Source organism: Manis pentadactyla, chromosome 3 (assembly GCF_030020395.1).
Source record: "Manis pentadactyla isolate mManPen7 chromosome 3, mManPen7.hap1, whole genome shotgun sequence".
Classification (NCBI taxonomy): domain Eukaryota; kingdom Metazoa; phylum Chordata; class Mammalia; order Pholidota; family Manidae; genus Manis; species Manis pentadactyla.
The window spans coordinates 146961653-146988397 of record NC_080021.1 but is presented as its reverse complement, the minus strand read 5'-3'; the positions used below and the strand labels follow the sequence as shown (position 1 = coordinate 146988397).

General features: G+C 38.8%; 1 pseudogene; it reads left to right on the top strand.

Moving 5' to 3' along the window:
• The first annotated feature begins 5900 nt into the window (after positions 1-5900).
• On the top strand, positions 5901-6860 carry LOC118916453 (replication factor C subunit 5-like; annotated as a pseudogene).
• The last annotated feature ends 19885 nt before the right edge of the window (positions 6861-26745 follow it).

Below are 26745 nucleotides of genomic sequence, written 5' to 3'. Positions count from 1 at the left end.
ATTCTGCATGCTTATGGCATCAGCAAAGCACCTTGTAGCTTCGTATCTTTTCCATCCTTTTATTTAGTGATTATTTCATTATCTGTTCCAAAAAGAGCAAGCTTTGTTTTGTCCTGGGCTGGTTTTTATTTTCCCCAATTAGTAAAGCTTAAGGGAAAACAGGCTAGGTGACTGCCTAAGATCATGCAGTAGAACAAGGTGGGCAGAAGCAGAAATTTAGGAATCTAATTAATGTTAAACAGCAATAATACCTCAAGCAACAACTTCTGCCTCTGAGCTCAAGAGAATGGCTAAGAGAATGGTTTCTGATGACTCAAAGAACAATAGAATTCTGTATAGCCAAAGAGCTTGTTAGTCAAAACAGGCCCAGGTATGTTTAACAAGCAACTCTAACATCAGAGTGGTTAGCACCTAGAATCTTTTCTTTTATCCCCCCACAAAATCTTCTGGGATCTGGCATCTTTTCAGGTCAGCTCCCTTCCAAGTTGTGAGCCAGGGATCTAGACGGTTTGGGTTTTGTAGCTCTTTCATCCAAAACGTATGACCTTCTGGCTGCCCGGCTAAAGAAGAGAGAACTAGAGGGCTGCACTTAAATGCTTTAGCACAGAAATGACACCCATCATGTCCACTAACAGCTCTTGGTTGGAACTAGTCACATGGCCCTGCCTGTCTGTTAGAGCTGGAAAATGTGGCAGAGCGCGTGGACACTTGGTGAGAGGCTAATCTCTTCGCTACTCTCCCGTCCCTAAATACTTATGCAGGCAGAATGGGAGCTGCTGGAGTGGATGTGGTTGTCCCATAAGCACCTCGTTTATGATGCTTATCACTTTCCCTCAAATCTATTCTTCCTCCTGAATTTCCTGTCTCAGTGGATGGCAGTGTAATTTGCTTCTATAGAAATTTGGACATCACACCCCAGGATCTATTTATTCACTATCATATATCCAGCTCCTATGGAAACTTGGCACATAGTAGGGACTCAATACATACTTATGGAATGATTTAATTACTCCTTACTCTTATATTCCTCATATTCAGTAAATTACCAAGTCCTGTCAATTCTTCCTTCCAAATACTCTTTCAATCCTTCTTATTACCATGGACACTAACCTAGTTCAGGCCACTGCTATCACTTTAATAGTCTTGTAATTATTCCCTTCACCTCCAGTCTTGCCCTCAGTAGCAGAGACTGCTAATCATACCCAATATCTACACTTCTTCCTTCCTTTTGGTTACAGAGCTGGGCGCTATGCCTTCCAGCTAGAAACCACATCTCCTAATCTCCCTGGCAGCTCTATGTGGTGAAGCTACCATGTCACCTGGCCATGTAAGCTCTGGTCAATAGCCTGAGAATGGAAGTGATGTGTGCACCTTCTCAACTACATCCTTGCAATAGAAATGCTTGTCATCATCTTCTTGCCCCTCTCTGCAGTCTGGATTGTATTGAGATGGTGGTGAGTCAAGCTCAACTTTGTAGGTGGAAAGGAGCTGCATGATGAAAAGAACCCCTATCCTCCTGGGCTGTTTGTCACCTCAAAGTTTTATGTAAGAGAGAAATACACCTTCATTCTTGTGGAAGCCACTGTTATTTTACTAACATTGCCAAATACCAACACCTAACTATGAATCCCTTCTCTCTCTCAGTCAGATCCTTTTTTCTGCAACCCATCTAAAATGGTCTTATTTCATTGCAAATCTGATTGGGCCCCTCCTTGTCTTATTTATTTTTGTAGCCCTCAGAGGGCTTAGAACCTGATTTTGTTTATAACAAGCATTCGGTAATATTGATTGTTGACTGATAAATTATGTAGTTCATTTTCTTATAAGTACCGCATGCTAACCGATTGTGCCACTGGAGCCATATGAAGTTCATTTTCTAATGGTGCCTAAGTTATAAAATTTAACATTTATTGTATGTGACATCATGCATAATCACTGGATGACATAGCAATTCGAGGCTTCCTCAACTTCTGAAATCATCCTAGGTGGGCTTCATTCCACAATCTGATGACCAGCCAAAGGGTTAGCAATCTTTCTGATGATGGGACTTACCCTCAAAGGACAGAATTCCCACATGTGCTGCTGGCCACCCTAAAGGCAAGGAAGGAACATAACAAGAGACGGGAGGTGTAGAGAAAACAATACAGGATCCTGCTTAGGAAAAAGGAAGGAACAAGTCATTAGAAATTTACTCATATTTGATAATTAAGGCTGTATTTGTGACCACTGTAGATGAAAGCTATAATAATGTCTTTAGGTGCTGTATTTCTGCTAGGAAGGTGATCATTATAAATTTAGATTTCTACTTGGCTAATATTTGTTGAGACCCTACTGTTTGCCAAGGACTGTGCATGAGAAAATATCCTAAAATAGTTGAGAATCTGAAGTTCCATTTGCCCTCCAGAGAAAGTTTCTAGACCACCTGAAGCTTGACAGGATCTCCCAAAACAAGACCATATTTGAAGTCTCCTACATGAATCCTCCTAAGTTCTAATCAGCTCAACTCCTAGAGTTGGGCTAAAGTGGGGATAGTGTCAGAAACGCCATCAAAGTCAGAGCTACCCCTCCCCCACATGTGTGTTTGTAGAAGATTTGCTAACTTTTCTCCTAATATAAAGTAATCTTACTTGATAACCATATGTTGTCATTGAGCCTTTACCATAAAGTGCCACTGATAATGCAGTTGTTTTTCACAAGCACTCCATTACACTTGTCACTTGGAAATGAAAGCCGCATATTTGTGTGACACACAGAACAAATTGCGCCAGACAAAGACACCTGGCAAACCCAGCCCTCGGCTGGGTCCCTGCAATTCCTCATTATTCTGTACTCACTTTGTCTTCTTTTTCATTATTCAAATTTTGTACTTCAAATGAATTAACTAGTCTATATGTTAAAAAGCAGCGGGGATCCTCTGGAATCTGAAGTGTACTTGTTCACTGTCAAGTTTTTAAGCGATTCAAGTTTTTGTTGTTTTGACCATGGATTTTAGTTTATAAGGCAGAGAACAAAGCAACAAGTTTGAAGGCAGTATAAATAGCCCAAATTCCCAATTGCTAAAAAAAATACAGTATGCTTTCTAAAAATTTATCTGTTTTACACCTGCTAAAGGTTGAAAATTCCTGTTGACCTGAACAGAAGAAACACCTGAAGCCTTGAGGCAGAGTAGCTTTCTGAGGGAAAAAAAAACATTAATATTTCATGTGGAAGGAATTTTTCAAGGTGTATATGAGTTCTCCACACCAGTGAGTTAGCTCACTTCACCGTAGCATAGGTCTTTTGCGTTCCATATGGGGGAGGGGTGTCAGGTAGAGTCTAACCATTACACACCTGCTTCACTGGCCAGCAAAAGCTCCATGCACTGGAAGACAGTGAGATCTCCAAGCCTGTGAGATAAAAGAAAGAGGGGGAGAACAGCTTCTAACATTTCTTAACTGCTTACTGGGTGCTAAGCACTTTATCTGGATTATCCAGTTTTTAAATCACATTAACACTTTGTGATGGATGCTCTTGCCTTCTACTATGGATGAAAAAGGGAGGTCTGGAGAATGTTGCACAACCAGTAAGTGTTGAAGTGAGGATTTAAATAAGATTTTCTAAAGTTAGTAGCCTTTTTGAACAGTTATAGGTTCACAGAAAAATTGAGTGAAAATATAGAGAGTTCCCATACATTCCCTGCTCCCCCATATGCATAGACTCCCCTACTATCAACAGCGCCACCAGTGATATATTTGTTACAGTTGATGAACCTACATTGACACATCATTATCACCCAAAGTCCATAGTTTGTATTAGAGTTCCCTCTTGCTGTTATACATTCAATGGACTTAGACAAATGTATAATGACATGTATCCACCATTATAGTATCATACAGAATAGTTTCACTGCCCTACAAATCCTCTGTGCTCTGCCTTTTCCTCCTTCCCTTCTTCTAACCCCTGACAACCACTGATGTCTTAAAAAGCTGTTTCCATAGTTTTGCCTTTTCCAGATGCCACATAGTCAGAATCATAAAGTATGTAAGCTTCTCAGATGGGCTTTTTTCACTTACTAATATGAATAAAGTCCCTCTATGTGTTTCCATGACTTGATATCTTATCTCTTTTTAGCACTGAATAATATTCTACTGTCTGTATGCTCACAGTTTATGTATCCCTTCACACATCTTGGTTGTTTCCAAGTTTTGGCAAATTCTGAATAAAGCTGCCATACATATCCATATGCAGATTTTTGTGTGAATGTAAGTTTTCAACTCCTTTAAATAAATACCAAGAAGCATGATTGCTGGATTGTATGGTAAGAGTATTAGTTTTTTCAGAAACCACTGAATTGTCTTCCAAAGTAGCTGTACTACTTTCCATTCCCATCAGCAATGCATGAAAGTCTCTGTTGTTCCACATCCTCCCCTGTATTTGATGTTATCAGCATTTTAGATTTTCTCCTTTGTAGTAGGTGTGAAGTGATAATCGTATTTTAATTTGCAATCACTGATTGCAAACATATGTTATGGGACATCTTTTTACATCCTTATTTGCCAACTGTATTTTCTCCAGTAAAGTGTAGATTCAAATATTTTTCCCATTTTTAAATTAGGTTGTTCATTTTCCAGTTGTTGAGTTTTAAGAGTTCTTTATATATTTTGGACAATAGTCCTTTATCAGATGTGTCTTTTAGAGGGCTATTACAACTGATACCACAGAAATACAAGTGATAAGAGACTAGTATGAACTATTATGTGCCAACAAATTGGACAACCTAGAAGACATGGATAGATTTCTGGAAACATATAACCTGCCAAGACTGAATCATGAAAAAATAGAAAATCTGAACAGTCCAATAACAAGTCGGGAGACTGAATCAGTAATCAAAAACTTCTCAACAAAGAAAAGTCCAGGAACCAAATGGCTTCACTGGTGAATTCTATAAAACACTTAAAGAAGAATTAACATCAACCCTTCATAAGCTCTTCTAAAACTGAAGAAGAGCAAATATGCCCAAAATCATTTTATGAAGTGAACATTACTCTGATACCAAAGCCAGATAAGGACACTATAAAAAAAACTGCAGGCCAACATCCCTGATAAAGACAGATGCAAAAATTCTCAACAAAATATCAGCAAACTGAATTCAGTAGCACATTGAAAGGATCATAAACCATGATAAAATGGGATTTATTCCTGTGATGTAAGGATGATTCAACATATGCAAACCAATAAATGCAATACACCACATTAAAAGGATGAGAATATAAAGCATATGATCATCTCAATAGACATAAAAAAAGTATTTGACTTAAAAAAAATATATATATATATCCAAAAAATGATTAAAAAGTGGGCAGAGGAAGTTCCTGGAGCCAAACTTGGAAGTGCACTTTTCACTGTATTCTGATGGATAAGCAAAAGCCATGATAAATATTGGGAAGGTGACTATAGGAAAGGGGGCAGGACTTCTCTGCAGGCACAGTAATCACTTTCTTCAAGGTGACAGCTACATATTTGATCAGACAGTTGACTTTTAACTCCAATAAGTTTTAGATGTTAGTAATTAATTTTGACTCAAGGGTATGTTATATAGCCATGAAAGTTATGCATATTCATTTTTTTAACAGATGTTCATGATATATTGGTAGAAAAGAGAAGATAACAAAACAGTATGGGAATATTAGTCAACTGGTTTTTGGAAAATTTTGGAAAGATATATACCAAAATACTACAATGGATATCTTTGGGCAGTAGGCTTCCCCGAGAGGTGTTTTCTGTTCCTTTACGAATATAACTTAATTTTTTAACAATGACTGTGAACCATGTGCACTATAAAAACAATATGAATTTGTAAATGTATAACAACACTAAAGTGAACTTTCCAGAGTCAGATTCCAATTAATGGCTCTGTAGACATGCTTGGAAAGTAACAATTCCCCTTGGATCATTGGAGCTGCTCACCCCCATGTAAGACAAAAGTAGGAAACTGACTTGGATTGAAAAACATCAGCCACATTTCTCATGAGGGCATCCTGAGAACTATTCAAAAACTTGTCAAAGAAGATTGATTGCCACATCTGCCTTACAATGGCCCTCCAGGGATAGGACAGAAATCTACTATCCTAGCCTGTGCTAAATAATTACACAAAGATAAAAAATTCAGTGCCTTGCTCTTGGAGGAATAGATATCATTCAGGGACCAGTCCTGAGCTTTGTCAGCACAGGACAATGTTTAAGAAAGTCTTAAAATTAGAAGCTAATGCCACGACTCAAGATGCTTTGAATGCCTGAAGTAGAGTGACTGAGAAATTTATGAAGAATATCATGTTTTGCCTCATCTGTAACTATCAGTCAAAGAGCATCCTTGCATTGCAGTCCTGGTGTACTAAGTTTGAAGTTAGTCTTTTAACCCGAAATTCGTTGTTGTCTGTGTAGGGCAGGCTATAGGAGAAGAAAAAGTTGGCATAAATGAAGATGGATTGAAATCACTTCTAATTCTCTCTTATGGAGATACGAGAAGGGTTCTGAATGTCCTATGGAACTCCAACATGGTTTTTGGAAGAGAGACAGGACAGACTATGTATATATATATATATATGGGACACCCCATATTTTGTCAATGTTTTGGACTGGATAGTAAATGAAAACCTCACCACAGGGTATGAAATATTACAAAACTGAGAACACTGAAGAGGGTGGCATTATGTGTATTCTTGTTTGTACATAGAGTGAACTTTCCATCATCAGTTCAAATACATTAATTGATCAAAATGGCAGGCATTGAGTATGGACTTTGTATTGACACTAACAAGAAGCAGATTCAGCTGAGTTCCTTCATTGCTGGTTTTGAATCATCAGAGACTCTATTTTTATAGAAACTGACTTCTAGGTACAATTCCAAGGACCCAGCAGTAGTTTGAAAACAAAATACACAGTTATGTGATTGATTTATAATTATTCAAAAATATTGGGAAACAGTTCGTAGCTTGAGTTGGTAGAATTTTAAAATGTGCTGCATTGGTGGTATAGTAAAAACACAGGAAGAAAGGTTTGATGTATAAGTATTTTATTGGACTATTTGCCTTTATAGTTAAAAAAAAAGTTTTTGTCTCAGGCAAGTCTTAAGGTTTTTACTCTTAAGTTGCTTGGATGAAGGGAAGTTGGCCTAACCCATCCTAGTTTGGAATATAAAGCTTTCAAATCTAATATGTTTGAAGTTTCTTATGAACATCATCAAAATTAAGTTTAAAAGTACAGTCTTAGGCATTGTCTGTATTTACATTGAAATTGGTGTTGCCGGATTTGTGGCCAGAACTGTTATATAGTGCACTCTTTGATAAGTTTGATTTCTCTCCTTGAAGCAGTAGGCTTCTAATTGAGGTGTGAAAGGCAGTAAAAGAAAAATGTATGTAGGTATAACACACAACAATCTTTAAAGGATACCATATGGTACCAGTGACTATACTAAAAGCACTTTCTTGGTGCAGGGGACTTGACATAAGCCTGATTCCAAATCTATAACTTTTGAAAATAAAGGACATTTTGTACAAAATTGCTGCTTATTTTACAATAATTATATTGCTTTCATGTTATTGTTCCTCACAACTTTTAAAGTAGTTTTTGTACTGTTTCTATCATATATGACTCTTCTTTCTTTAGGGAGACAATCATAGAGGCTGTCTTACTCAATTTACATTTACATTCCGGCCTTCCCAGCTTAAGGATCACAGAATTACTATTCTCGGTAGTACAAATATTTCCTTAAGAAGTTTTTTATAAAAGTGTTAAGTTGGTGGAGCCAACATAGCAGCGTGAGTAGGACAGTGGGAATCTCCTCCCAAAAACATATATATTTTTGAAAATACAATACAACTAATCCTGAAAGTGAGACCAGAAGACACAGGACAACAGCCTGACTACATCCACACGTGCGAGAGCCGAGAGCCTGGTGAAAGGGGTAAGATACAACCCCCGGCCCGGCAGGACTCGAGCACACCTCCCCCCAGCTCCCAGCGGGAGGGAGAGGGAGCCCAGGACTGCTAAACACCCAGCCCCAGCAGCCCGCACCAGAGCGCAGACACAGTGCATGCGTGGAGGGCTGGAAACTAGGGAAACAGGGCAGCAAGACCTCTGAGCAGGTGCCGAAGCTGATGCCCCTGCGACAAAGAAAAGCCAGTGCTTTTTGAAAGTCTTAAAGGGACAGGGATTTAACAGCTAGACGGAAACAACACAGGTCACAGCCCACTGGCTGGAAATTACAGGGAAAACTGGGCGCACTAACCCCCTGGGCAACAGCTCTGAGACCCCTCAAGGAAGCAAACAGCCAAACAGCCCCCCCCACCGTCCATTACCCCTCCTGGCGCTGCAAAAACAGAGAAACAGCCTAAGGCAAAACGCCCACAGAAACGAAAATTCCTACACTTGGGCCCGTCAAGACACAAAGACCCAGCCTACACGCAATTACCCAACACAAGCCACTAGGGGTCGCAGTTGTCCCAGTAAAGAAAGGCCAGTAGCAAGTGAAAACTTTGGCCCTCCCAGCTGACAGTTAATACCACCTGTCAACAAGAAAAGGCAAAAAAATATGATCCAGACAAGACTAACCCAGACAGCTTCGGCATCTGCTACATCTTCCCCTGAGAAGGAACCTGGGGAGATAGATTAAGCCAGTCTTCTTGAAAAAGAATTCAAAACAAAAGTCATAACCATGCTGATGGACTTGCAGAGAAATATGCAAGAACTAAGGAAGGAGAATACAGAAATAAAACAAGCTCTGGAAGGACTTCAAAACAGAATGGATGAGATGCAAGAGACCATTAATGGACTAGAAAACAGAGAACAGGAACTCAGAGAAGCTGATGCAGAGAGAGAGAAAAGGATCTCCAGGAATGAAAGAATTTTAAGAGAGCTGAGTGACCAATCAAAAAGGAACAATATCTGCAACATAGGGGAACCAGAAGAAGAAGAGAGAGAAAAAGAGATAGAAAGTGTCTTTGAAGAAATAATTGCCGAAAACTTCCCCAAACTAGGGGAAGAAATGGCCTCTCAGACCACAGAGGGACACGGAACTTCCATGACAAGGGATCCAAGGAGGGCAACACCAAGACACATAATAATTAAAATGGCAAAGATCAAAGACAAGGACAAAGTATTAAAGGCAGCCAGAGAGAAAAAAAAGGTTACCTACAAAGGAAGACCCATCAGGCTATCATCAGACTTCTCAACAGAAACCCTACAGGCCAGAAGAGAATGGCATGATATACTTAATGCAATGAAACAGAAGGGCCTCGAACCAAGACTACTGTATCCAGCACGAATATCATTTAAATGTGAAGGAGGGATTAAACAATTCCCAGACAAGCAAAAGTTGAGGGAATTTGCCTCCCACAAACCACCTCTTCAGGGCATCCTACAGGGACTGCTCTAGATGGGAGCACTCCTAAAAGAGCACACAACAAAACACCCAACATATGAAGAAGGGAGGAGGAGCAATAAGAAGGGAGAGAAATAAAAAATCATCAGACCGCGTTTCTAATAGCTCAACAAGCGAGTTAAGTTAGACAGTAAGATAGTAAAGAAGCTAACCCTGAACCTTTGGTAACCACAAACTTAAAGCCTGCAATGGCAATAAGTTCATACCTTTCAATAATCACCATAATGTAAATGGACTGAATGCACCAATCAAAAGACACAGAGTAATAGAATGGATAAAAAAGCAAGATCCATCCATATGCTGCTTACAAGAGACGCACCTCAAACCCAAAGACATGCACAGACTTAAAGTCAAGGGATGGAAAAAGATATTTCATGCAAACAACAAAGAGAAGAAAGCAGGTGTTGCAATTCTGGTATCAGACAAAACAGACTTCAAAATAAAGAAAGTAACAAAAGACAAAGAAGGACATTACATAATGATAAAGGGCTCCATCCATCAAGAGGATATAACCATTATAAATATATATGCACCCAATACAGGAGCACCAACATACCTGAAACAAATATTAATAGAACTAAAGGAGGAAATAGAATGCAATGCATTCATTCTAGGAGACTTCAACACACCACTCACTCCAAAGGACAGATCCACCAGACAGAAAATAAGTAAGGACACAGAGGCACTGAACAACACTAGAACAGGTGGACCTAATAGACATCTACAGAGCTCTACATCCAAAAGCAACAGAATACACATTCTTCTCAAGTGCACATGGAACATTCTCCAGAATAGACCACATACTAGGCCACAAAAAGAGCCTCAGAAAATTCCAAAAGATTGAAATCATACCAACCAACTTTTCAGACCACAAAGGCATAAAACTAGAAATAAACTGTACAAAGAAAGCAAAAAGGCTCACAAACACATGGAGGCTTAACAACACGCCCCTAAATAATCAATGGATCAATGACCGAATCAAAAAGGAGATCCAGCAATATATGGAAACAAATGACAAAAACAACACAAAGCCCCAACTTCTGTGGGACACAGCAAAAGCAGTCTTAAGAGGAAAGTTTATAGCAATCCAAGCATATTTAAAAAAGGAAGAACAATCCCAAATGAATGGTCTAATGTCACAATGATCAAAATTAGAAAAAGAAGAACAAATGAGGCCTAAGATCAGCAGAAGGAGGGACAAAATAAAGATCAGAGAAGAAATAAATAAAATTGAGAAGAATAAAACAATAGCAAAAATCAATGAAACCAAGAGCTGGTTCTTCGAGAAAATAAACAAAATAGATAAGCCTCTAGCCAGACTTATTAAGAAGAAAAGAGAGTCAACACAAATCAACAGTATCAGAAACAAGAAAGGAAAAATCACGATGGACCCCACAGAAATACAAAAAATTATTAGAGAATACTATGAAAATCTATATGCTAATAAGCGGGGAAACCTAGGAGAAATGGACAACATCCTAGAAAAATACAACCTTCCAAGACTGACCCAGAAAGAAACAGAAAATCTAAACAGGCCAATTACCAGCAACGAAATTGAAGCGGTAATCAAAAAACTACCAAAGAACAAAACCCCTGGGCCAGATGGATTTACCTCGTAATTTTATCAGACATACAGGGAAGACATAGTACCCATTCTCCTTAAAGTTTTCCAGAAAATAGAAGAGGAGGGTATACCCCAAACTCATTCTATGAAGCTAACATCACCCTAATACCACAACCAGGCAAAGACCCCACCAAAAAAGAAAACTACAGACCAATATCCCTGATGAATGTAGATGCAAAAATACTCAACAAAATATTAGCAAACCAAATTCAAAAATACATCAAAAGGATCATACACCATGACCAAGTGGGATTCATCTCAGGGATGCAAGGATGGCACAACATTCGAAAGTCCATCAACATCATCCACCACATCAACAAAAAGAAAGACAAAAACCACATGATCATCTCCATAGATGCTGAAAAAACATTTGACAAAGTTCAACATCCATTCATGATAAAAACTCTCAGCAAAATGGGAATAGAGGGCAAGTACCTCAACATAATAAAAGCCAACAATGAAAAACCCACAGCCAACATTATATTGAACAGCGAGAAGCTGAAAGCATTTCCTCTGAGATCGGGAACTAGACAGGGATGCCCACTCTCCTCACTGTTATTTAACATAGTACTGGAGGTCCTAGCCACGGCAATTAGACAAACCAAAAAAATACAAGGAATCCAGATTGGCAAAGAAGAAGTTAAACTGTCCCTGTTTGCAGATGACATGATACTGTACATAAAAAACCCTAAAGACTCCACCCCAGAATTACTAGAACTGATATCGGAATACAGCAAAGTTGCAGGATACAAAATCAACACACAGAAATCTGTGGCTTTCCTATACACTAACAATGAACCAACAGAAAGAGAAATCAGGAAAACAACTCCATTCACAATTGTATCAAAAAAAATAAAATACCTAGGAATAAACCTAACCAAAGAAGTGAAAGACTTATACTCTGAAAACTACAAGTCACTCTTAAGAGAAATTAAAGGGGACACTAACAGATGGAAACTCATCCCATAATCGTGGCTAGGAAGAATTAATGTTGTTAAAATGGCCATCCTGCCCAAAACAATATACAGATTTGATGCAATCCCTATGAAACAACCAGCAACATTCTTCAATGAACTGGAACAAATAATTCAAAAATTCATATGGAAACACCAAAGACCCCAAATAGCCAAAGCAATCTTGAGAAAGAAGAATAAAGTAGGGGGGATCTCACTCCCCAACTTCAAGCTCTACTATAAAGCCATAGTAATCAAGATAATTTGGTACTGGCACAAGAGCAGAGCCACAGACCAATGGAACAGACTAGAGAATCCAGACATTAACCCAGACATATATGGTCAATTAATATTTGATAAAGGAGCCATGGACATACAATGGTGAAATGACAGTCTCTTCAACAGATGGGGCTGGCAAAACTGGACAGCTACATGTAGGAGAATGAAACTGGACCATTGTCTAACCCCATATACAAAAGTAAACTCAAAATGGATCAAAGACCTGAATGTAAGTCATGAAACCATTAAACTCTTGGAAGAAAACATAGGCAAAAACCTCTTAGACATAAACATGAGTGACCTCTTCTTGAACATATCTCCCCGGGCAAGGAAAACAACAGCAAAAATGAACAAGTGGGACTATATTAAGCTGAAAAGCTTCTGTACAGCAAAAGAAACCATCAATAGAACAAAAAGGAACCCTACAGTATGGGAGAATATATTTGAAAATGACACATCCGATAAAGGCTTGATGTCCAGAATATATAAAGAGCTCACATGCCTCAACAAACAAAAAACAAATAACCCAATTAAAAAATGGGCAGAGGAACTGAACAGACGGTTCTCCAAAAAAGAAATACAGATGGCCAACAGACACATGAAAAGATGCTCCACATCGCTAATTATCAGAGAAATGCAAATTAAAACTACAATGAGGTATCACCTCACACCAGTAAGGATGGCTGCCATCCAAAAGACAAACAACAACAAATGTTGGCGAGGCTGTGGAGAAAGGGGAACCCTCCTACACTGCTGGTGGGAGTGTAAATTAGTTCAACCATTCTGAAAAGCTATATGGAGGTACATCAAAATGCTCAAAACAGACTTACCATTTGACCCAGGAATTGCACTCCTAGGAATTTACCCTAAGAATGCAGCAATCAAGTATGAGAAAGACCAATGCACTCCTATGTTTATTGCAGCACTATTTACAATAGCCAAGAATTGGAAGCAACCTAAATGTGCATCAATAGATGACTGGATCAAGAAGAGGTGGTACATATACACAATGGAATACTACTCAGTCATAAGAAAAGGGCAAATCCTACCATTTGCAGCAACATGGATGGAGCTGGAGGGTGTTATGCTCAGTGAAACAAGCCAAGCAGAGAAAGAGAAATACCAAATGATTTCACTCATCTGTGGAGTATAAGAACAAAGGAAAAACTGAAGGAACAAAACAGGAGCAGAATCATAGAACTCAAGAATGGACTAACAGGTACCAAAGGGAAAGGGACTTGGAGGATGGCTGGGTAGGGAGGGATAAGGGGGGGAGAAGAAGGGGGTATTAAGATTAGCATGCATGGGGGGTTGGGAGAAAGGGGAGGGCTGTACAACACAGAGAAGGCAAGTAGTGATTCTACAACATTTTGCTACGCTGGTGGACAGTGACTGTAAAGGGGTATATAGGGGGGACCTGGTATAGGGGAGATCCTAGTAAACAAAATATTCGTCATGTAAGTGTAGATTAATGATAAAAAAAAAGAAGCAGTTCCTGTGTGGTGACCTCCAATGAGTTCTACACAATGATATATAGGGCATATAAAAGTGTAGGCAAAAGTCTGTTTGTGTTTATACAGAGGATCAAAGCCTAATTTGGCTACCCCAAAAATAAACTAAGATATGATATGAAAAAGAACTTCCAACATCAGCACTCTCTGGAAGACTCATGCCAGAAGATGATCATCAAAAAAACCCCAACAAAGATCCACGCACTGCTACAGGTGTAAATGCACTCATCTCACCAGTTCCTGCACTTGCCATGGGAATGAAGAAGTAGATATCTAAGCTGGCCTGTGCATATAGTAAAACAACAAATTTGACTGGATCTATACTGTTGGAACTCAACCATGAATTAGGAGAAGTGCAAATTGTAGTTCTCCAAAATCTTACAACTACAGACTATTTACTGTTAAAAGAACATATGGGATGTGAACAGTCCCCAGGAATGGACTGTTTTAATTTGTCTGATTTCTCTCAGACTGTTCAAGTTCAGCTGGACAATATCCACCATATCATAGATAAGCTTTCACAAATGCCTAAGGTGCCTAACTGGTTTTCTTGGTTTCACTGGAGATGGCTGGTAATTACAGATATGCTTCGGTTATGTAACTATACTCCTATTATGTTAATGTGTGTGCGCAATTTAAGTAGTAGCTTAAAACCTATACATGCTGAAGTTACTCTACAAGAAGATATGTCAAAGAAATAATCAATCTTCCCATGTTCTCTTCCGCCTGCTACTTCTATAGCTTTTCTTCTTCTTTCCTAACTACAACCCTTAAATAGAATTCATGCCTCATATAGAATTTACTGAGTATCATAATTCTTCCAAGTGGTTAAGATACCTCAAGACAAATGCTGGGCATAGAAGCCACAGGGCATAAATATGCAAAGAAGTAAAAAGCTAACCTTTTCAAACAATAAGGCTTCTCTCTCACTTACCAACTTTACATTTCCCTGTATGGTCCCGGAAGATGACTGGTTAGCCAGAGATGGGTAAGATTCCTCAAGGGAGGAACAACCTAAGACAGGCACAGTCGCAGGGGGGTCATCAGGTGAGAAAAAGGGGGATCGACAGAGGTGAGGCTTAGAACCTCCCTCCCCCCTGTTCTGAGAGAAATCTTCTGCATACATGGATGTTTTATGGCCCTTGTCTAGCTTGGATTAACACATAGTCTACAGGCACACACTTGATCATCTACATTTGCTCTCTTACAACACTAAACTATGTTTTCTACCTTTATCTTGTATCTACCTACCGCTTCAGCATTTTATTAAAAATAATAATAATAAAGAGAGAAATGTGGTATCCACATATAAATCAAGTATAAAAATCAAATGAGTATTCATATTTGAACTGTTTATAGTTCATAATGCATGAGCAAAACCAAAAGCTTCTGTGATGACTGCCCTTGTACTGTTCACCATGTAACGTATTCAGTATGTAAGAATTTGTTCTCCATGTAAGAACTTGTTCATTATGCTTCAGAAGATTGGAGACTGACGAAAATTAGGCTTGGGGTGAATTAATGATTGTGCATTAAGCATTGACCCCCCTATACAGAATTTTATTGTTGTTAACAACCATTTGATCAATAAATATGAGAGATGCCCTCACACACAATATATATATATATATATATATATATATATATATATATATATACACACTTCCAATTGTAAAATAAATAAGTAACCGGGATGTAATGTATAGCATAAGGAATATAGTCAACACAGCTTGTTATGGTGATGGCTGGTACCTAGAATTTTCATGTATATAAATGTTGAATCACTGTGTTGTTCACCTGAAACTAATGTAATACTGTGTCAACTACCCTTCAATAAAAAATAATAATCTTAAAAAAAAAAATGAATATCCTATACAGATCAACGTACAAATACAATAACATCCTTTTGCATATTATAGTTATTTATAAGGACATGTAAAGTACACAAAACTTGATGGTTGATGTAGCAAGGATAATTTTTCTTGAACTGAAAAGAAAGTACATGAACTATTTAAAATACGCATATCAAGACAGCCTTGAAATTCATCTTCAGAAAACATAAGACCTTCAGGCTGCTGACTCCCCTCATTTATCTGATCCTCTCTCTAGTCACTAAGCTTCTAGTAAATGATGTCCAAGTAACCCTATCAAAGACATTCTTGAGAACATCGATATTTGGGTTTATTTCCTTTGATGTCTTTCCTAGTTGTTGCTATGCTCAACCCAGTCTTGTTAAGACCTTGAAATTAAAGGCTAGTATTTATTTTTTTAAAAAATGTGTTAAGTTCATGTACTACTGATAAGGAGAAGTTGCATTTCATCATCTATGATTTTTATAGATTTCATCATCTATCAAGACACCCTCAGAAGTTTGAAGGCTATTGGTCAAGTGAAGGGGTCTCATATTTCCAGAAAACCTTTAAAATAAATTTTTTTACCAATTGATTTCCATCAATAAAACTTCACTAGTCTCAGAAAAAAACTTCACTAGTCTCAGAAATACATGGGTGTCAAGAACCACTTCTAATGTTTAAAAACATATAAATAAAATTAGAATCTAATGTAGTGTCTTTGAGTACCTGTTGCATAATCAATGAAATTATAACAGAAAATGACATCTCAACTGCCAGGAACCCCAGAAGTATTTGAAATAGTGTCTCAGGCAAGAAATGAGAAAATATATTTAAGGAAAGTTTTTGTTTTCCAACAACCATCAGATAATTCAACAACGTTTTACATTTCAGCACCTGGGGAAAGAACAGTAAAATAAGGGCTCCCAATGAGATGAGCGAGTAGCTTGCCTGTAGACATCGTGCTAGTGAACCAGAGCAGCAGAGGTCACTGTGGTTCTTAGCTGTCTCTGCAGTGGCCTGACTCCAGCTTTCCTTGGGATGCTTGAGATGGACAGATGGTGCTAGGTCTGTGCTGAGAAAATTCTCAGGAAGCTTATGGAAATAGTGAAATTCACAATGAACTTGATCTCAGTTACTGGGTAGTCAAAAATATACTTGCTGCCTATGGATGTTCTGAAGAACCAATAGGAGCCTCCCTTTCAACTTGTTCATAAATGCTCACTTCCCTTCTGTGAACGATAATTACAACCATCATCATTAACATTTTTGGACTTAGTCTCGCTAGGTATTGTGTTAATAATGCTGCGTGCATTAGTTATCATTCTTCATTCTTGTATAACTGTGTGGTGAGTGCTGCCTTTATCCTCACTTAGAAGGATAGAAAATGGTTTAGACTTCCCTGTTTCTCACAGTGACTAAGTGGTGGAGTCCAGTTTTTGAACCTGGGCAGTCTAACTTCACAGCCCACCTTCTTAACCACTGTTCCACTGAATATTCCACTCAATAAAGGAAAAAGTATTAATCATTGTTGAAATTTTACAGATCATAATTATACCAGTGCTCCATTCATCACTGCCAACTGAGAAACTGTATCATCTTCTCTAAGATCTTCTCTGCATTTTAGAAAATGTCTCATTCCTATCCCAGACATAAACACAGGGGTGTGTGAGCTGGATGCAGAAATAAGTGGACCTTCTCACCACTGGAGAGAGGATTAATTTACAATTAGCAAAGGCTAAAAGTTCCCTTTTCAAAACTTTTGCATGGGGGACCAGAATTAAAATGTAGTCCCTGAATCCTCTCTTTTGGGGGCAGGTAGATTCATCACAGGACAAATGCTGGACTTCCGAGGTCTCAAGTTACTTATCCATGGCTCAAGTGAGACAGTCCCTGTTGTGGAGTTTCAGTGTGGAGCCTGTCCAGGTCCTCTGTTTATGCTTTCTGTGCTCTGATTCTCCAAACTTGATCTACTTTTTCAACTGTATATTATAAAAAAATATAGACATACAGAAAAGATGAAAGTATTTTTAAAAAACAGTGCAATGAACAACCCTAGACCCATCACCTAAATTCAACACCCATATACTTACTACATGGATGTTAATGTATTTTGGCATATTTGAATATATCTGTTTATCTTTCATGACCCTTTACTACTAAATACTGTGGTGTACATCTTCTACGAATAAGAACATTCTCTGACATAATTACACACTATTAACACATCTAAGAAAATTAACAATAGTGCCCTAATATCATATAATACCCAATTCAAGTTCAAATTTCCCCATTTGTTCCAAAATTATTTTATTTTTGGCTAATTTTTCAACTAGTATTAATATAATGTGAGTGCATTACATTTGATTGTTGTATTTCTTTAGCATTTTTTATTCTAGAATAATCTATCCCTAATCCTCCCTTTTTTTTTATTATGCCAACATTTTGAGATACCAAAAAGTTCCTGTTTAATGTACCTCATTCTAAATAAACAACCCTTCCTAGAATAAAGACCAGAGGACACAGGACAATATCCAGACCACATCCGCACCTGAGAGAACCCAGGGCCTCGCGAAGGGGGTAAGATACAAGCCCCGGCCCAGGGGGAGCCGAGCGCCCATCCCCCCAACTCCCGGCGGGAGAAGTATAGGCAGAGCGGGAGGGAGACGGAGCCCAGGACTGCCGAACACCCAGCCCCAGCCATCCAGGCCAGAGTGCAGACACAGTACGTGCCCAGGGGGCCCTGGATGCTAGGGAAACAGGGCAGCAAGAACAGTGAGTGGGCACCGGAGGCCGGGTGCCGGAGGACATAAGAAAAGCGAGCGACCAATTTTTTTTTTTGGCTGTTTTGTTTTGGCCAGCGCTTTTTGGAAGTCTTAAAGGGATAGGGACCCCAATACTAGGGAAACAGGGCAGCAAGACCGGTGAGCAGATGCCTGAGGCTGGCGCTGGAGAATAAAGAAAAAAGAGCGGCCACCTTTTTTTTTTTTTTTTTAATTTTCTTTTTTTTTGTGCTCGTTGTTTTGTTTTGGCAGGTACTTTTTGGAAGTCTTAAAGGGGCAGGGCAGGACACTTAATCGAGAGGTAGGGAATCAGGGATCTCTGGGCACCCTAACCCCTGGGCTGCAGGGAGCACGGAGGCCCCTTACGGAGATAAATAGCCTCCAGGCCGCTCCCCCTACAACGCCACTCCACCATTTTGGAGTAGCTGCCCGAGCCAGGCCACGCCCACAGCAACAGCGGAGATTAACTCCATAGCAGCTGGGCAGGAAGCAGAAACCCTGTCTGGGTGCAGCTGCCCAACACAAGCCACTAGAGGCCGCTGTTCTCCCAGGAGAGGAGGGCCACAAACCAACAAGAAGGGAAGTTCTTCCAGCCGTCACTTGTCCCAGCTCTGCAAACTATTCCTATCACCATGAAAAGGCAAAGCTACAGGCAGACAAAGATCACAGACACAACACCAGAGAAGGAGACAGACCTAACCAGTATTCTAGAAAAAAATTCAAAATAAGAATCATAAACATGCTGACAGAGATACAGAGAAATACGCAAGAGAAATGGGATGAAGTCCGGAGGGAGATCACAGATGCCAGAAAGGAGATTGCAGAAATGAAAAAAACTCTAGAAGGGTTTATAAGCAGAATAGATAGCATGCAAGAGGCCATTGATGGAATTGAAACCAGAGAACAGGAACGCATAGAAGCTGGCATAGAGAGAGATAAAAGGAACTCCAGGAATGAAACAATGTTAAGAGAACTGTGTGACCAATCTAAAAGGAACAATATCCGTATTATAGGGGTTCCAGAAGAAGAAGAGAGAGAAAAGAGATGGAAAGTATCTTAGAAGAAATAATTGCTGAAAACTTCTCCAAACTGGGGGAGGAAATAATTGAACAGACCACGGAAATACACAGAACGCCCAACACACAGGATCCAAGGAGGACAACACCAAGACACATAATAATTAAAATTGCAAAGATCAAGGACAAAGAAAGAGTTTTAAAGGCAGCTAGAGAGAAAAAGGACACCTATAAAGGAAAACCCATCAGGCTAACATCAGACTTCTCGACAGAAACCCTACAGGCCAGAAGAGAATGGCATGATATATTTGATGCAACGAAACAGAAGGGCCTTGAACCATGGATACTGTATCCAGCACGACTATCATTGAAATATGATGGTGGGATTAAACAATTCCCAGACAAACAAAAGCTGAGGGAATTTGCTTCCCACAAACCACCTCTACAGAACATATTACATGGACTGCTCTAGATGGGAGCACTCCTAGAAAGAGCACAGCACAAAACACCCAACATATGAAGAATGGAGGAGGAGGAATAAGAAGGGAGAGAAGAAAAGAATCTCCAGACAGTGTATATAACAGCTCAATAAGCGAGCTAAGTTAGGCAGTAAGATACTAAAGAGGCTAACCTTGAACCTTTGGTAACCATGAATTTAAAGCCTGCAATGGCAATAAGTACATATCTTTCAAAAGTCACCCTAAATGTTAATGGGCTGAATGCACCAATCAAAAGACATAGAGTAACAGAATGGATAAAAAAGCAAGACCCATCTATATGCTGCTTACAAGAAACACACCTCAAACCCAAAGACATGTACAGACTAAAAGTCAAGGGATGGAAAAACATATTTCAAGCAAACAACAGCGAGAAGAAAGCAGGGGTTGCAGTACTAATATCAGACAAAATAGACGTCAAAAGAAAGAAAGTAACAAGAGATAAAGAAGGACACTACATAATGATAAAGGGCTCAGTCAAACAAGAGGATATAACCATTCTAAATATATATGCACCCAACACAGGAGCACCAGCATATGTGAAACAAATACTAACAGAACTAAAGGGGGATATAGACTGCAATGCATTCATTCTAGGAGACTTCAACACACCACTCACCCCAAAGGATAGATCCACTGGGCAGAAAATAAGTAAGGACACGGAAGCACTGAACAACACAGCAGAGCAGATGGACCTAATAGACATTTATAGAACTCTACATAGAAAAGCAACAGAATATACATTCTTCTCAAGTGCACATGGAACATTCTCCAGAATAGACCACATACTAGGCCACAAAAAGAGCCTCAGAAAATTCCAAAAGATTGAAATCCTACCAACGAACTTTTCAGACCATAAAGGCATAAAACTAGAAATAAACTGTACAAAGAAAGCATAAAGGCTCACAAACATATGGAGGCTTAACAACACGCTCCTAAATAATCAATGGATCAATGACCGAATCAAAATGGAGATCCAGCAATATATGGAAACAAACGACAACAACACTAAGCCCCAACTTCTGTGGGACACAGCAAAAGTCTTAAGAGGAAAGTATATAGCAATCCAAGCATATTTAAAAAAGGAAGAGAATCCCAAATGAATGGTCTAATGTCACAATTATCGGAATTGGAAAAAGAAGAACAAATGAGGCCTAAGGTCAGCAGAAGGAGGGACGTAATAAAGGTCAGAGAAGAAACAAATAAAATTGAGAAGAATAAAACAATAGCAAAAATCAATGAAACCAAGAGCTGGTTCTTCGAGAAAATAAACAAAATAGATAAGCCTCTAGCCAGACTTATTAAGAGGAAAGGAGAGTCAACACAAATCAACAGTATCAGAAATGAGAAAGGAAAAATCACGATGGACCCCACAGAAATACAAAGAATTATTAGAGAATACTATGAAAACCTATATGCTAACAAGCTGGGAAACCTAGGAGAAATGGACAACTTTCTAGAAAAATACAACCTTCCACAACTGACCGAGAAAGAAACAGAAAATCTAAACAGACCAATTATCAGCAACGAAATTGAGGTGGTAATCAAAAAACTACCAAAGAACAAAACCCCCGGGCCAGATGGATTTACCTCGGAATTTTATCAGACATACAGGGAAGACATAATACCCATTCTCCTTAGAGTTTTCCAAAAAATAGAGGAGGAGGGGATACTGGCAAACTCATTCTATGAAGCTAACATGACCCTAATACCAAAACCAGGCAAAGACACCACCAAAAAAGAAAACTACAGACCAATATCCCTGATGAACGTAGATGCAAAAATACTCAACAAAATATTAGCAAACCGAATTCAAAAATACATCAAAAGGATCAGAAACCATGACCAAGTGGGATTCATCCCAGGGATGCAAGGATGGTAGAACATTCGAAAGTCCATCAACATCATCCACCGCATCAACAAAAAGAAAGACAGAAACCACATGATCATCTCCATAGATGCTGAAAAAGCATTTGACAAAGTTCAACATCCATTCATGATAAAAACTCTCAGCAAAATGGGAATAGAGGGCAAGTACCTCAACATAATAAAGGCCATCTATGAAAAACCCACAGCCAACATTATATTGAACAGCTAGAAGCTGAAAGCTTTTCTTCTGAGATCGGGAACTAGACAGGGATGCCCACTCTCCCCACTGTTGTTTAACATAGTACTGGAGGTCCTAGCCACGGCAATCAGACAAAGGAAAGAAATACAAGGAATCCAGATTGGTAAAGAAGAAGTTAAACTGTCACTATTTGCAGATGACATGATACTGTACATAAAAAACCCTAAAGACTCCACCCCAAAACTACTAGAACTGATATCGGAATACAGCAAAGTTGCAGGATACAAAATCAACACACAGAAATCTGTGGCTTTCCTATACACTAACAATGAACCAACAGAAAGAGAAATCAGGAAAACAACTCCACTCACAATTGCATCAAAAAGCATAAAATACCTAGGAATAAACCTAACCAAGGAAGTGAAAGACTTATACTCTGAAAACTACAAGTCACTCTTAAGAGAAATTAAAGGGGACACTAACAGATGGAAACTCATCCCATGCTCGTGGCTAGGAAGAATTAATATCGTCAAAATGGCCATCCTGCCCAAAGCAGTATACAGATTTGATGCAATCCCTATGAAACTACCAGCAACATTCTTCAATGAACTGGAACAAATAATTCAAAAATTCATATGGAACCACCAAAGACCCCGAATAGCCAAAGCAATCCTGAGAAAGAAGAATAAAGTAGGGGGGATCTCACTCCCCAACTTCAAGCTCTACTATAAAGCCATAGTAATCAAGACAATTTGGTACTGGCACAAGAGCAGAGCCACAGACCAATGGAACAGACTAGAGAATCCAGACATTAACCCAGACATATATGGTCAATTAATATTTGATAAAGGAGCCATGGACATACAATGGCGAATGACAGTCTCTTCAACAGATGGTCCAGGCAAACTGGACAGCTACGTGTAGGAGAATGAAACTGGACCATTGTCTAACCCCATATACAAAAGTAAACTCAAAATGGATCAAAGACCTGAATGTAAGTTATGAAACCATTAAACTCTTGGAAGAAAACATAGGCAAAAACCTCTTAGACATAAACATGAGTGACCTCTTCTTGAACATATCTCCCCGGGCAAGGAAAACAACAGCAAAAATGAATAAGTGGGACTATATTAAGGTGAAAAGCTTCTGTACAGCAAAAGAAACCATCAATAGAACAAAAAGGAACCCTACAGTATGGGAGAATATATTTGAAAATGATACATCCGATAAAGGCTTGACGTCCAGAATATATAAAGAGCTCACATGCCTCAACAAACAGAAAACAAATAACCCAATTAAAAAATGGGCAGAGGAACTGAACAGACAGTTCTCCAAAACAGAAATACAGATGGCCAACAGACACATGAAAAGATGCTCCACATTGCTAATTATCAGAGAAATGCAAATTAAAACTACAATGAGGTATCACCTCACACCAGTAAGGATGGCTGCCATCCAAAAGACAAACAACAACAAATGTTGGCGAGGCTGTGGAGAAAGGGGAACCCTCCTACACTGCTGGTGAGAATGTAAGTTAGTTCAACCTTTGTGGAAAGCAGTATGGAGGTACACCAAAATGCTCAAAACAGACCTACCATTTGACCCAGGAATTGCACTCCTAGGAATTTACCCTAAGAATGCAGCAATCAAGTATGAGAAAGATCAGTGCACCCCTATGTTTATTGCAGCACTATTTACAATAGCCAAGAATTGGAAGCAATCTAAATGTCCATCGATAGATGAATGGATAAAGAAGAGGTGGTACATATACACTATGGAATACTACTCAGCCATAAGAAAAGGGCAAATCCAACCATTTGCAGCAACATGGATGGAGCTGGAGGGTATTATGCTCAGTGAAACAAGCCAAGCGGAGAAAGAGAAATACCAAATGATTTCACTTATCTGTGGAATATAAGAACAAAGGAAAAACTGAAGGAACAAAACAGCAGCAGAATCACAGAACTCAAGAATGGACTAACAGGTACCAAAGGGAAAGGGACTGGGGAGAATGGGTGGGTAGGGAGGGATAAAGGGGAGGAGAAGTAGGGGGGTATTAAGATTAGCATGCATTGGGGGGTAGGAGAAAAGGGAGGGCTGTACAACACAGAGAAGGCAAGTAGTGATTCTACAACATTTTGCTATGCTGATGGACAGTGAATGTAAAGGGGTTTATAGGGGAGATCTGGTATAGGGGAGAGCCTAGTAAACATAATATTCATCATGTAAGTGTAGATTAGTGATACCAAAAAAAAAAAAAAATGGGCATTTCCTGTGTGGTAACCTCCAACGAGTTCTACACAAGGGTATAAAGGGCATATAAAAGTGTAGGCAAAGGGTCTGTTTGTGTTTATACAGAGGATCAAAGCCTAATTGGGCTACCCCGAAAATGAACTAAGATACGATATGAAAAAGAACTTCCAACATCAGCACTCTCTGGAAGACTCATGCCAGAAGATGATCATCAAAAAACCCCAACAAAGATCCACGCACCGCTACAGCTGTAGATGCACTCATCCCACCAGTTCCTGGACTTGCCATGGGAATGAGGAAGGAGATATCTAAGCTGGCCTGTGCATACAGTAAAACAACAAATTTGACTGGATCTATACTGTTGGAACTCAATCAAGAATTTGGAGAAGTGCAAATTGTAGCGCTCCAAAGTCTTACAACTACAGACTATTTACTGTTAAAAGAACATATGGCATGTGAACAGTCCCCAGGAATGGGTTGTTTTAATTTGTTTGATTTCTCTCAGACTGTTCAAGTTCAGCTGGACAATAGCCACCATATCATAGATAAGTTTTCACAAATGCCTAAGGTGCCTAACTGGTTTTCTTGGTTTCACTGGAGATGGCTGGTAATTACAGGTATGCTTTGGTTATGTAACTATACTCCTATTATGTTAATGTGTGTGCACAATTTAAGTAGTAGCTTAAAACCTATACATGCTGAAGTTACTCTACAAGAAGATATGTCAAAGAAATAATCAATCTTCCCATGTTCTCTTCCGCCTGCTACTTCTATAGCTTTTCTTCTTCCTTCCTAACTATAACCCTTAAATAGAATTCGTGCCTCATATAGAATTTACCGAGTATCATAATTCTTCCAAGTGGTAAAGATACCTCAAGACAAATGCTGGGCATAGAAGCCACAGGGCATAAATATGCAAAGAAATATAAAGCTAACCATTTCAAACAATAAGGCTTCTCTTTCACTTACCAACTTTACATTTCCCTGTATGGCCCCGGAAGATGACTGGTTAGCCAGAGACGGGTAAGATTCCCAAGGGAGGAAAAACCTAAGACAGGCACAGTCGCAGGGGGGCCATCAGGTGAGAAAAAGGGGGATCGACAGAGGTGAGGCTTAGAACCTCCCCCCCCCCCCGTTCTGAGAGAAATCTTCTGCATACATGGATGTTTTATTGCCCGTGTCTAGCTTGGATTAACACATAGTCTATAGGCACACACTTGATCATCTACATTTGCTCTCTTACAACACTAAACTATGTTTTCTACCTTTATCTTGTATCTACCTACCACTTCAGCATTTTATTAAAAATAATAATAATAATGAGAGAAATATGTTATGCACATATAAATCAAGTATAAAAATCAAATGAGTATTCATATTTGAACTGACTGTTTATAGTTCATAATGCGTGAGCAAAACCGAAGGTTTCTGTGATGGCTGCCCTTGTACTGTTCACTATGTAACTTATTCAGTATGTAAGAATTTGTTCTCCATGTAAGAACTTGTTTGTTATGCCTCAGAAGATTGGAGACTGATGAAAATTAGGCTTGGGGTGGATTAATGATTGTGCATTGAGCATTGACTCCCCTATACAGAATTTTATTGTTGTTAACAACCATTTGATCAATAAATATGAGAGATGCCCTCACAGAAATAAAAAAATGTACACACTTCCAATGGTAAAATAATAAGTAACTGGGATGTAATGAATATAGTCAAGATATTGTAACAGCTTGGTATGGTGATAGCTGGTACCTAGAATTGTCATGTATATAAATGTTGAATCACTATGTTGTACTCCTGAAACTAATATAATGTAATACTGTGTGTCAACTACCCTTCAAAAAAAATAATTATCTACAAAAAAAAATACTTATGGAGTTCAAAGTTTAAAGTATATGAAAATGTATATTCCCAAGAGAATTGAAAGCAAGAACTCAGATATTTGTACACCTGCAATTCATTGTAGCATTACTACAGAGGCCAAAAGGTAGAAACAACCCAAGTGCCCTTTGATGGGTGAAGAAAGAAACAAGATGTGGCACATACATACAGTAGAATATTATTTGACCTTAAAGAGGAAGGAAATTCTGACATGTGCTACAACATGAATGAACTTTGAGGATGTTATGGTAAGTGAAGTAAGTCAGGCACAAAAAGACAAATACCGTGTGATTTCACATTCATGAGTTACCTAAAGTAGAAAATTCATAGAGAAAGTAGAATGATGGGTTGGAGGGCGGGGAGAATAAAAAGTTGTTAATGGATATAGCTTCAGTTTTTCAAGATGAAAAGAATTTTGGAGATTGAATACATAACTGTGCAACTGTAGCTAACACTGAACTGTATACTCAAAAATGGTTAAGATCATTAATTAATATGATGAGTATCTTACCAAAATTATAAATTTTTTAATGCAAAATTAAAGTATATAAAAATATCCCATCGGCAAAAGATAAGTACCAATTATTTCACTCAGCTGTGGAGCTTAAG